This window comes from Bombina bombina, chromosome 2, assembly GCF_027579735.1.
Source record: "Bombina bombina isolate aBomBom1 chromosome 2, aBomBom1.pri, whole genome shotgun sequence".
Taxonomy (NCBI): domain Eukaryota; kingdom Metazoa; phylum Chordata; class Amphibia; order Anura; family Bombinatoridae; genus Bombina; species Bombina bombina.
Genome location: NC_069500.1, coordinates 410,647,190 through 410,657,015, shown reverse-complemented (window position 1 = coordinate 410,657,015; position 9,826 = coordinate 410,647,190). Strand labels below are relative to the sequence as shown.

At 41.0% G+C, this 9,826-nt stretch overlaps 1 long non-coding RNA gene across 1 annotated transcript; it reads right to left on the bottom strand.

Annotated features, from left to right (window-relative positions):
* Positions 1 to 805: 805 nt before the first annotated feature.
* On the bottom strand, positions 806 to 9,352 carry LOC128648936 (uncharacterized). The gene is made up of 2 exons (XR_008400633.1): positions 9,026 to 9,352; positions 806 to 1,375 (listed from the first exon to the last, which is right to left on the bottom strand). It is a non-coding gene; the product is annotated as an uncharacterized LOC128648936 (long non-coding RNA).
* Between the last annotated feature and the right edge of the window lie 474 nt (positions 9,353 to 9,826).

Genomic DNA, 9,826 nt, shown 5'->3' with positions numbered 1-9,826 from the left:
GCCAAATGGTGCATTACAGCTTTATTTATAAAAAATAATAATAATAAAAAAAAAATGTTTTTTTTTGTTTTTGTTTTTTTTGTTTATCTTAAAAGGTGACCCCCCCTACCCCTCCACCCCTCCACCAAATTCATTATTTTATTTCCATTTTTGTTTTTGTTTTTTAAAAAAAACGTAATATAAGTAATACATTCATATTGCGCAAGAAAGAAGAGGCGAGCTATCCTTTCATTGCACAATATGAAATGTATGTATTGTGTTGTATATGGGCTGCTAAAGACTGCCACCCAGTGGTGAATAATAGCTATGTGCAGCAGTCTCTTGCGGCCCATATACTGCTCCCACCGGAGGCTTGACTCTTCAAGCCTCGGGAGCCCTCAGCTCTGCCTGCCCGCCCCTCAGCCAATCAGACATGAGTATGTCTGAGTGTCTGGGCTGAATTGCCGGGCGGGAAATTAGGCAGCGTCTGCATCAGGACAGGGGTGTTGTTACTTGCGGCCATTATTGTCAGAAGAGTCAAGATTCAGAAGGAAGGTTAGTCCACGCACTGCTCTGACTGTCAGTGTATTGTCTTATTGACTTCGACAACCGGACCGGTGTGGGATGTCATAGGATAGGTGACTGACAGACGGTGTGATCTGTGATGAAGAACTGACTTGAAGTTGAAATTGAATATTTTAATATACTAAGGGATTTACACTTTAACTATCTTCACAGGTACCTGCTACCCAAATGCTCCCACTTTACCTTTAGTTTGGTAACCCCTTTTACCCAATTTTCATATACCAATAATGACAGACACAGATTTGGCGTTAGAAAAGGTCACATTTATTAAATTCAAATCTAAATTATGAAAAATGAGCGATCCTCAACTACTAGGATAATAACATATCCTTAATCCAATTTGGATTTGAATTGATAACACAATTCATGCAACAGCATGACGAGAGAACTGGGCGTCCCCACGTAACCAAGGAGCGTGACCGCGCGCAACTCAGGGGCGTCAATTTGCTAGTAACGGGCCGAAAGGTCTGCAGACTAGGAGGGCTTGTGGGTTTGACCGACAGACCAATACCCCGCCCCCGTACCCTACACACCTCCCCCCATTACTGCATTACCCACGTGCCAGGACGCCCACTTCCCGCCGCGTCATGAAATATACCACTAAAAATGCCATGATTTCTCTATGCCATCCACCAGCTCTGACCGACAGACCAGTAGCTGATTTCCTGCTTCGTGGCAAAAAAACCCTTAAGGGGCGCTACACGGGCGGTCTTAATCTGAGTGGCGGAAACACCACAGCATCTGCCCTTAGCCGTGTCGCTTGTGATCGCTCTTGTGCGTGACCTCTTCTTTGGGCTAGGCTTCGTCATTTCTAGGGAGGGAGGGAGGGAAAAAGAAAATAATTATTGTGAGCTCCAAGCATTGTGCAATCATCTTTATAGGCAGTTAATTTCCTCAACTCCTGTTCATACCCCCTCTCCCCCTCCTGGCCAATCCCTGTGCTAGCCTATTTAGGATCAGCTAGTTGCAGCTTATCTACACTGCCCATCCCTTCTTCTATTGTCCTGCTATAGCTGTGCTATCCAAAGGAAGGGGCTACGCCTAGCCCCCAACCCCCTATAACCTTCCCAGTCAGTAAAGTCAATCTCCCTTAAGCTGTTCCTCTCCTATTTTAGTCGATACACTTTGCTAAGGGATTTACACTTTAACTATCTTCACAGGTACCTGCTACCCAAATGCTCCCACTTTACCTTTAGTTTGGTAACCCCTTTTACCCAATTTTCATATACCAATAATGACAGACACAGATTTGGCGTTAGAAAAGGTCACATTTATTAAATTCAAATCTAAATTATGAAAAATGAGCGATCCTCAACTACTAGGATAATAACATATCCTTAATCCAATTTGGATTTGAATTGATAACACAATTCATGCAACAGCATGACGAGAGAACTGGGTGTCCCCACGTAACCAAGGAGCGTGACCGCTCGCAACTCAGGGGCGTCAATTTGCTAGTAGCGGGCCGAAAGGTCTGCAGACTAGGAGGGCTTGTGGGTTTGACCGACAGACCAATACCCCGCCCCCGTACCCTACACACCTCCCCCCATTACTGCATTACCCACGTGCCAGGACGCCCACTTCCCGCCACCAAAAGAGGACCCTCTTGCCGCCAACCAAAGCACACCTAGTGACCTTTTCTTACCTTGTAAGGGTCTTTACGATGGCCCTCAGATCTCAGACCTCAGAACAGATCATAATAGCCTGGTTTACATTTTTCCTACTCTTGTCGGATCATAACAGATCATAACAGCCTGATTTACCTTTTTCCTACTCTTGTCGGATCATAACAGATCATAACAGCCTGGTTTACCTTTTCCTACTCTTGTCGGATCATAACAGATCATAACAGCCTGGTTTACATTTTTCCTACTCTTGTCGGATCATAACAGATCATAACAGCCTGGTTTACCTTTTCCTACTCTTGTCGGATCATAACAGATCATAACAGCCTGGTTTACCTTTTCCTACTCTTGTCGGATCATAACAGATCATTACAGCCTGATTTATCTTTTTCCTACTCTTGTCGGATCATAACAGATCATAACAGCCTGGTTTACCTTTTCCTACTCTTGTCGGATCATAACAGATCATAACAGCCTGGTTTACATTTTTCCTACTCTTGTTGGATCATAACAGATCATAACAGCCTGGTTTACCTTTTCCTACTCTTGTCGGATCATAACAGATCATAACAGCCTGGTTTACATTTTTCCTACTCTTGTCGGATCATAACAGATCATAACAGCCTGGTTTACCTTTTCCTACTCTTGTCGGATCATAACAGATCATAACAGCCTGGTTTACATTTTTCCTACTCTTGTCAGATCATAACAGCCTGGTTTACCTTTTTCCTACTCTTGTCGGATCATAACAGATCATAACAGCCTGATTTACCTTTTTACTACCCTTGTTGGATCATAACAGATCATAACAGCCTGGTTTACCTTTTTCCTACTCTTGCCCGATCATACAGATCAAGGCACCAGCATTGTAAAGAAATAGGCGGCCCCACGTGACTAAGAAGTTGTAGGACATAGCAAATAACACAAGGTTTGAAGAGCAGGCGAGCATGTTATTTTTACCGGCAGACCACCACTCAATGTCCATCCTTCCTGTGTGACACTATCCCTCCAAGACAGAGACCAGACTAGTTCAGTCCCCACCCATTTTAGCTTGAACCAGCTGAATATTTATTTTACCTGCTCCTGTAGCTCAATTGAAGGAACCAAACCTATGTCGTTCCCACCCAGGTGTATAATTAAGATATCGGGTAGACCCCACTTTCTCGTAGAGATCTGTGCTGTCCCAAATAACTGGTTTCATTTCATCCCTCTCTTCCCAATCCACCTACTTCCTGCTTCTTTAGAACTAAAACCTAAGTTTGCTCCCTGTCTGGTTGCAGCTGTGTGTGAAGCTGCCCATTGCATGTAGGAGTGTCTGATTATCCATAATCTTGTGGCTCTACCTGAAATGTACACACCAAACAACACATTATCACCACAACGTAACCTAGCTTCTCCACTACTAATGAAAAAACCCTTTTGAACTGGAACCTGGTTAAACTACTACCATTCTTGTGCCTAAAGAACATGACGCCCTTAGCAGGGGCTACACCTAAATAGCCTCTCACATGTGAAACAGGACATATTTACCCCCTGTTGCTTTAGAAGTTATCCAAGCCCCTTTCCCTTCCCTATCTGTCTGATCTTCATATGAATATTAGTCCTGATTCTACAGGCATTCCATCCTCAATGCTTTCCCAAAGCCAGCATAAATATTGTCGCAAAAATTGTATTCTCAAAACCAGCAGTACAAACCTTGTTTAAAATTTTTTCTAAGATTTCCAATCTCTCCGCTGACCAACCTCTAACCCTTTTCTTAACCAGGAATCTTTTTTGTCGCATCCACTTCCTCCAACAGCTGCGCAAAGGAGATTCCTGCCATTACAGTGCTTAAGTTGCCTTTCTTGATACCTGCGTGCCTAGGTTATACCAAATTGTCCAAAAATATCCATGTCCGTGTTGTCAATGATTGTCTGACCAAACCATTGATTACCTCTAATTGCTCCCAATCTGCCAAAGATAAATGGGGCAATCCTTGCCTTTCTGCGCCGCATTGGGTGCAAGCTTCCTAAAGGCCTCCCATTTAAACCTTGATAAAGCATCAGCTACGACATTCTTAACTGCTGGTATGTGTTTATAACTTTATATTATGCTCTAAACATTTTAAAACTAGAGGCTGCGTGAATGCTATGGCCTGAGGGGAAGATGCTGATAGGTTATTTAATACAATTACAACTCTATGTCAGACTGGAACAAAATGCTTTTGTTAGCCAATTCTTTCCCCCATAGTTCTATCGCTGTCACAATTGGGAAAGATTCAAGTAACACCAACCCTTTTCATGCCAAGCCTGCGGCCACTTACCCACGCATCTTCTGCCATCCAAATAAGCCCCAAACCCTGCCCTTCCTGCAGCATCTGTATATAACCGGATTTCATTAGCTGTCACCTTCTGCTCCCAAATCCTGATGCCATTAAAACTACTTAGGAAATGATCTCATACTTTTAAATCCCCTTTTTATTGACTGTTCAGTCAAATCATGTGACTAGGCTTTACAACCTCTCTGGTACTCACTTCCAACCTTCTTTTAACGATTCTTCCCACTGGAATCACCCTGCATGCAAAATGTAACAGCCTCAGTAATTTCTGCATATTCCAAGTGATACCTTCTTTTATAAATCACCTGCCGTATGGCCTCCCTTATCTTCACAACCTTATCTTGGGGCAATCTGCAATGGGGATTACTGAATAACTCTAAATGCCTAGAAAGAATAACTTAGAACAGGGACACCCTGATTTGTCATCTGCCACTGGAACCCCCATCTCTACAAACATTTTCAGCAGTACATTAAGAACTCTATCACATTCTCCTGTACACTTTCTACCTACTACCATGAAGTAATCAAGGTAATGCACGATACTACTCTCACCTGCCCTTCTCTCTACCAGCCAATGCAAAAGTGCTGGACATTTCAAAATCCACACAAGATATAGCGCACCCCATAGGCAGATATTTGTCAATATAAAACTTGCCCTCAAATTTGCATCCCATCAAAACAAAACTTTTTGGCTTTATAGGTAGTAATCTGAATGCAGATTCCATATCAACTTTTGCTAAATCAGGACCCAGCCTGCCAACCTAACCAAATTTACTGCCTGGTCAAATGCTGGTAGGATACTGATGCATAATTTACTGACTGACCCTTAGGGTAGGATAATCGCTGAATCATTCAGAATTTACCAGCCTCTTTTTTGGTAACCACCCCAAAGATAATTTAATCAAATTCTTTAGCTGTTTGTCATTAAAGGGGGGGGGCCTGCCATCCTTCCTAAGGCTACCTCCTTCCCTAGTTTTTCTCTCAAAACTTCTGGGAATTTGTAAGAACCCCCCATATGCCATCCATGTAACAATCAGCGATCAAATGCAAATACCTCATCATCCCTTTTGTCTGTGCATAGAAAGCAAAACCTATAACCCATTCAGGGCCTTCTCAGCGTTTTCCACTAATTTTGTCTTTAAATGCCTAGATAACGGCAGCAACCTTGTTGCTGAGACTTCATCATCTGCATCATATTCCTGATCAGATTGTTCTGTATCCTTATCCTTTAAACCCCCGTTCTCTCCCCTCCATTAGATATTTTGCTTAATAGAATATTTCAGCTGTGTATTCAATAAATATGAGTACAGTTTAGGAGTGCCCTCCCAATGAGATTATTTATGGATTATGAATATTAATAACAACAATAAAATTATTGTCAGCAATACCCCCAATTCACATAGTAGAATCTTAGCAGTGCACCCCAGAAAATTGTTATATAATTCCAGAAGCGCACTCCAAAATCACACTATTGAGATATTTAGCAATTAATGACAACAAGCTTACTATCAAATATCAAATTAAATAAATAAATATCCCAAATTAAAATATTTGCTTATTTCTGAACAGGTTGTTTTTATAAACACAGTGATTATATGTATGCAGTAAATAGACTATTGGTTATGACCATATATATAAATTGATTATTACCATATAAAAATTATAATATAAAGTAAGGTTAATTAGATTAATTAATATTCAATTAAATCGCCTGTATCCTGGATATGGTCACGTTATTATTAGGAAATGACTTTACCTCAAAATAACTTAACTATAAAATATCACCATTTAATGTTACTAGATAGAACAATTTATGATTAGCCAGTAACCTTAACGAATTTGGAATATGGCTTATATAACATATAGCTAGTAAATATTAAAGCTACTATAATTTCCAGGAGGTATAATTTAGCTATCTAACCGAAATAGTTATATATGACTTAAATTAGGGCTCAACAATCCCAGGAGCCTGAGAGCCACTGGCTCCTAGAATTTTTGCCCCCGGCTCCTAAAGGGTTATTATCCATATATCTATATACAAATCTAACTGTCTGGCTCCAGAAGATATGCCTGGCTCCTAAATATTATTACTGGCTCCTAATTTTAAACAAACATGTAAAAACACTGACTAAATAATCAACCAGAGCATTTTATACCTATTAACAATTCAATATATCAACAAGTACAGCATAATGAGTCTGATCTGGCCACTATCAATTTCAAAACATTTACCAGTAACTAAAAATAGCTTATGAGTATAAAAAACAAAAACCCTTTCTACAGTGGTAAATTGAATCAATGCAAGCATGAATATTATATAGGATACAATGATCTATTTGATATTAAATTATAGATATAAAATACACTATTAAGGGGGCGTGTCCGAACTGCGACTGTGGACGGTCGCATTTTCTTAGTGCTCTTGCTGAATATCCAAAAATCCGCCGGTGTAGGATAATTAACACAGTGAACGGACACACAAAGTGACCTACACTACTGGGCTAGTGGATGGAACATAACAACACATATTAGTCGCTGTATTTGTGAAGCTGGAGCACAAGATTGGGCAGTAAAGGCCTGGAGCGGCGGCTCACGGCAGGCATCGCTACCCCCCTCGGTCTTCCGAGGTTTCTAGTCAGGACAGGTTACAGAGTGAACATTTACAATTTCACAGTTTAGTGACACAAGCAGGATCTTTTTACTGCAGAGAACCTAAGACTAACGGTCATTCGCCACTACACAACAAACATGGCTGCCGAGAGGGATCCTAGCTGCATGTCTCGTATAGATGACATCTTAGAAAAAATAGAACACCGCTTTAAAGACCTAATACAGAGGGCTCCATGGGACTACCTAATAACATTGCAGCGGTCTGAGCCTAACACAAGGAATAAGCTGGAGGCGGCGGAGGTGATATACAGGGGGGATGGGGCCGCGGCAAATGGCGCCCCCGTGGCCTCCTCCACCCTGAGAAGGAAAGAGATCAACACCAGTAAGGCAACACCTTTGCGGGTCTCACAACGAGTGCACCCGCATCTGGCGATGACTAGACCGCCTATGATCTACATACACCAAGAGGCCGACACGACTAAATATGGAGATCCGCTGCCTCAGCAAAAGCAAGCCGACAGTGCACGCCATGATATAACTTTCAAACACACTAGGAAGCTCAATACCTCAACCTGTGCTGTATCGAGGTCTGGTGCACTTTGCATGCAGAAAGGGTCTAGCGGGAAGAATAAAGGAAAAGTCCGATCCGCCTCACCTTTGGTTAATACCCCATGCACAACATTTGAGACTTTACATTTGCAGGTGACCGGGTCTCACCACTCAGATGATGGGAACTCTAATAATCAGTATAGCAGGGACCACTGCTGGAACTTTACGAAGCCAGACTGAGGAAAGTCTAGCACTGTCATATATGTTCTAACACTGTTGGCTCAAATATGCTAATTGTTCCCCAGTTATGTTTATCTTATAAAAGAGTGTATTTGTTTAAAAGATATTAGAGTATGTTTAAATCTCAACACTTCCCTGCTTTTTTAAGTCCTGAATAATCTGGCATCCCTGGTGCTGTTTTACATAACGTACAGTCAGGTTTTGGATGTATGTACACAACGACGATCTGTAAGAGGCACATTAACAACATTAATGCCCTTTTATAACTTATATGTTTCTTGTGGGGTTTAGGGGGTGGCCCCTAGAGGGACATAGTTTCTCACTTGAAAAAAGGGATCTATGCTATGAATGTAGCCTCAGTTCTTGGAAGGAAAAGGTTAACCAGATGGGTCCCCCCCTTATGTGGTCTGCGGCCGGGACCGGGGTTGGGGAACCAAGTATCAACCATTAGAGACAGTAACAAGAACCAAGCCTTAAAAGAAAGTATAAAATTGTGTGTAATGTGTGTTGTAAATCAGGGTCTGTACCATACTTGTATGTTCAGAGAGGGATGTCTGACAATCTGTTAAGAGTCTATATTTTTACCTGCTCAGGACTTTTCATTTAGATTTTATTTTCAGGGAAATGATTATTTAATTATTTATCCGTTTTACCAAGTTTTGCAGTTCCCAGTTTGTAAATTATAGCTGCTCACTTCTGTGTGATATGAGCTATTTTAGCAACCAGTCCTGACTCATGCATCTATTACAATTTCCAGGAAACAGGTAGTTTCTTCAATTTATGTTTATTTTTAAAAGATGCAGTTTGTTAGTTTTTCTTTGTAATTTCTATGTCTATATAACATTAACCCCCTTGATCTCAAATAATCATTAGAAAAGGTCCAAGAGAGATCTGTATTACTGTATGGAGGGGGGGTCTGAAAGCATAAAAAAACAAAAAATGAGGAGGATTTTTAATATTGTTGTACATTCAAAGTCAGACATGACCATCTGCTGTAGTGTATTCATTATCTAAAATGTCTGTACCTCTTCTCTTCAATAAAAATTTAAAATAAAAAAAAAAAAAAAAAAATACACTATTAAATCACAGCTTTAAGCTGTAGAACCTATTTATACATTACCAGCTAGAAATGTAACAATGAATGAGACTTCAGTATACAAAGTTCTTTCCCAATTTCTTAGCAATTATCCTGTTCCTTGGAGCCATTTCTGCAACAAAGAAAACTGCTCTGCTCTGAAAAAAGAAAATAATTATTGTGAGCTCCAAGCATTGTGCAATCATCTTTATAGGCAGTTAATTTCCTCAACTCCTGTTCATACCCCCTCTCCCCCTCCTGGCCAATCCCTGTGCTAGCCTATTTAGGATCAGCTAGTTGCAGCTTATCTACACTGCCCATCCCTTCTTCTATTGTCCTGCTATAGCTGTGCTATCCAAAGGAAGGGGCTACGCCTAGCCCCCAACCCCCTATAACCTTCCCAGTCAGTAAAGTCAATCTCCCTTAAGCTGTTCCTCTCCTATTTTAGTCGATACACTTTGCTTCATGTCAGTAAGTGTGTTGTGAGTGCGACGTGACTGAGTCACTGAGTTCTACCAGCCACCCATCTTATATTTGCTGCTAGTGCTTAGTTAGTTTTCCACTCCTGTTGTAATACGTAACTACTATATTATAATTAATGTTGATTGAGTTTTCAAAGTTTCTGCCAGCCATCTTATAGCTAGAGAACATACTCGTAACTCTACACAGTGCCCACCGGCTGCAATATACTTTATTTCAGGATCATCTCTCCTCCTGCACACTCCGTGTTAGGCAAGTTTTCACTGACTGCAGCAGTATGACTATGTGATGATCACAACGTGAAGTTAATTTTTTCCTGGTCTAAGGGACTGAAGATTCAGATTAGCAATCATTAGCGTTTCCCAA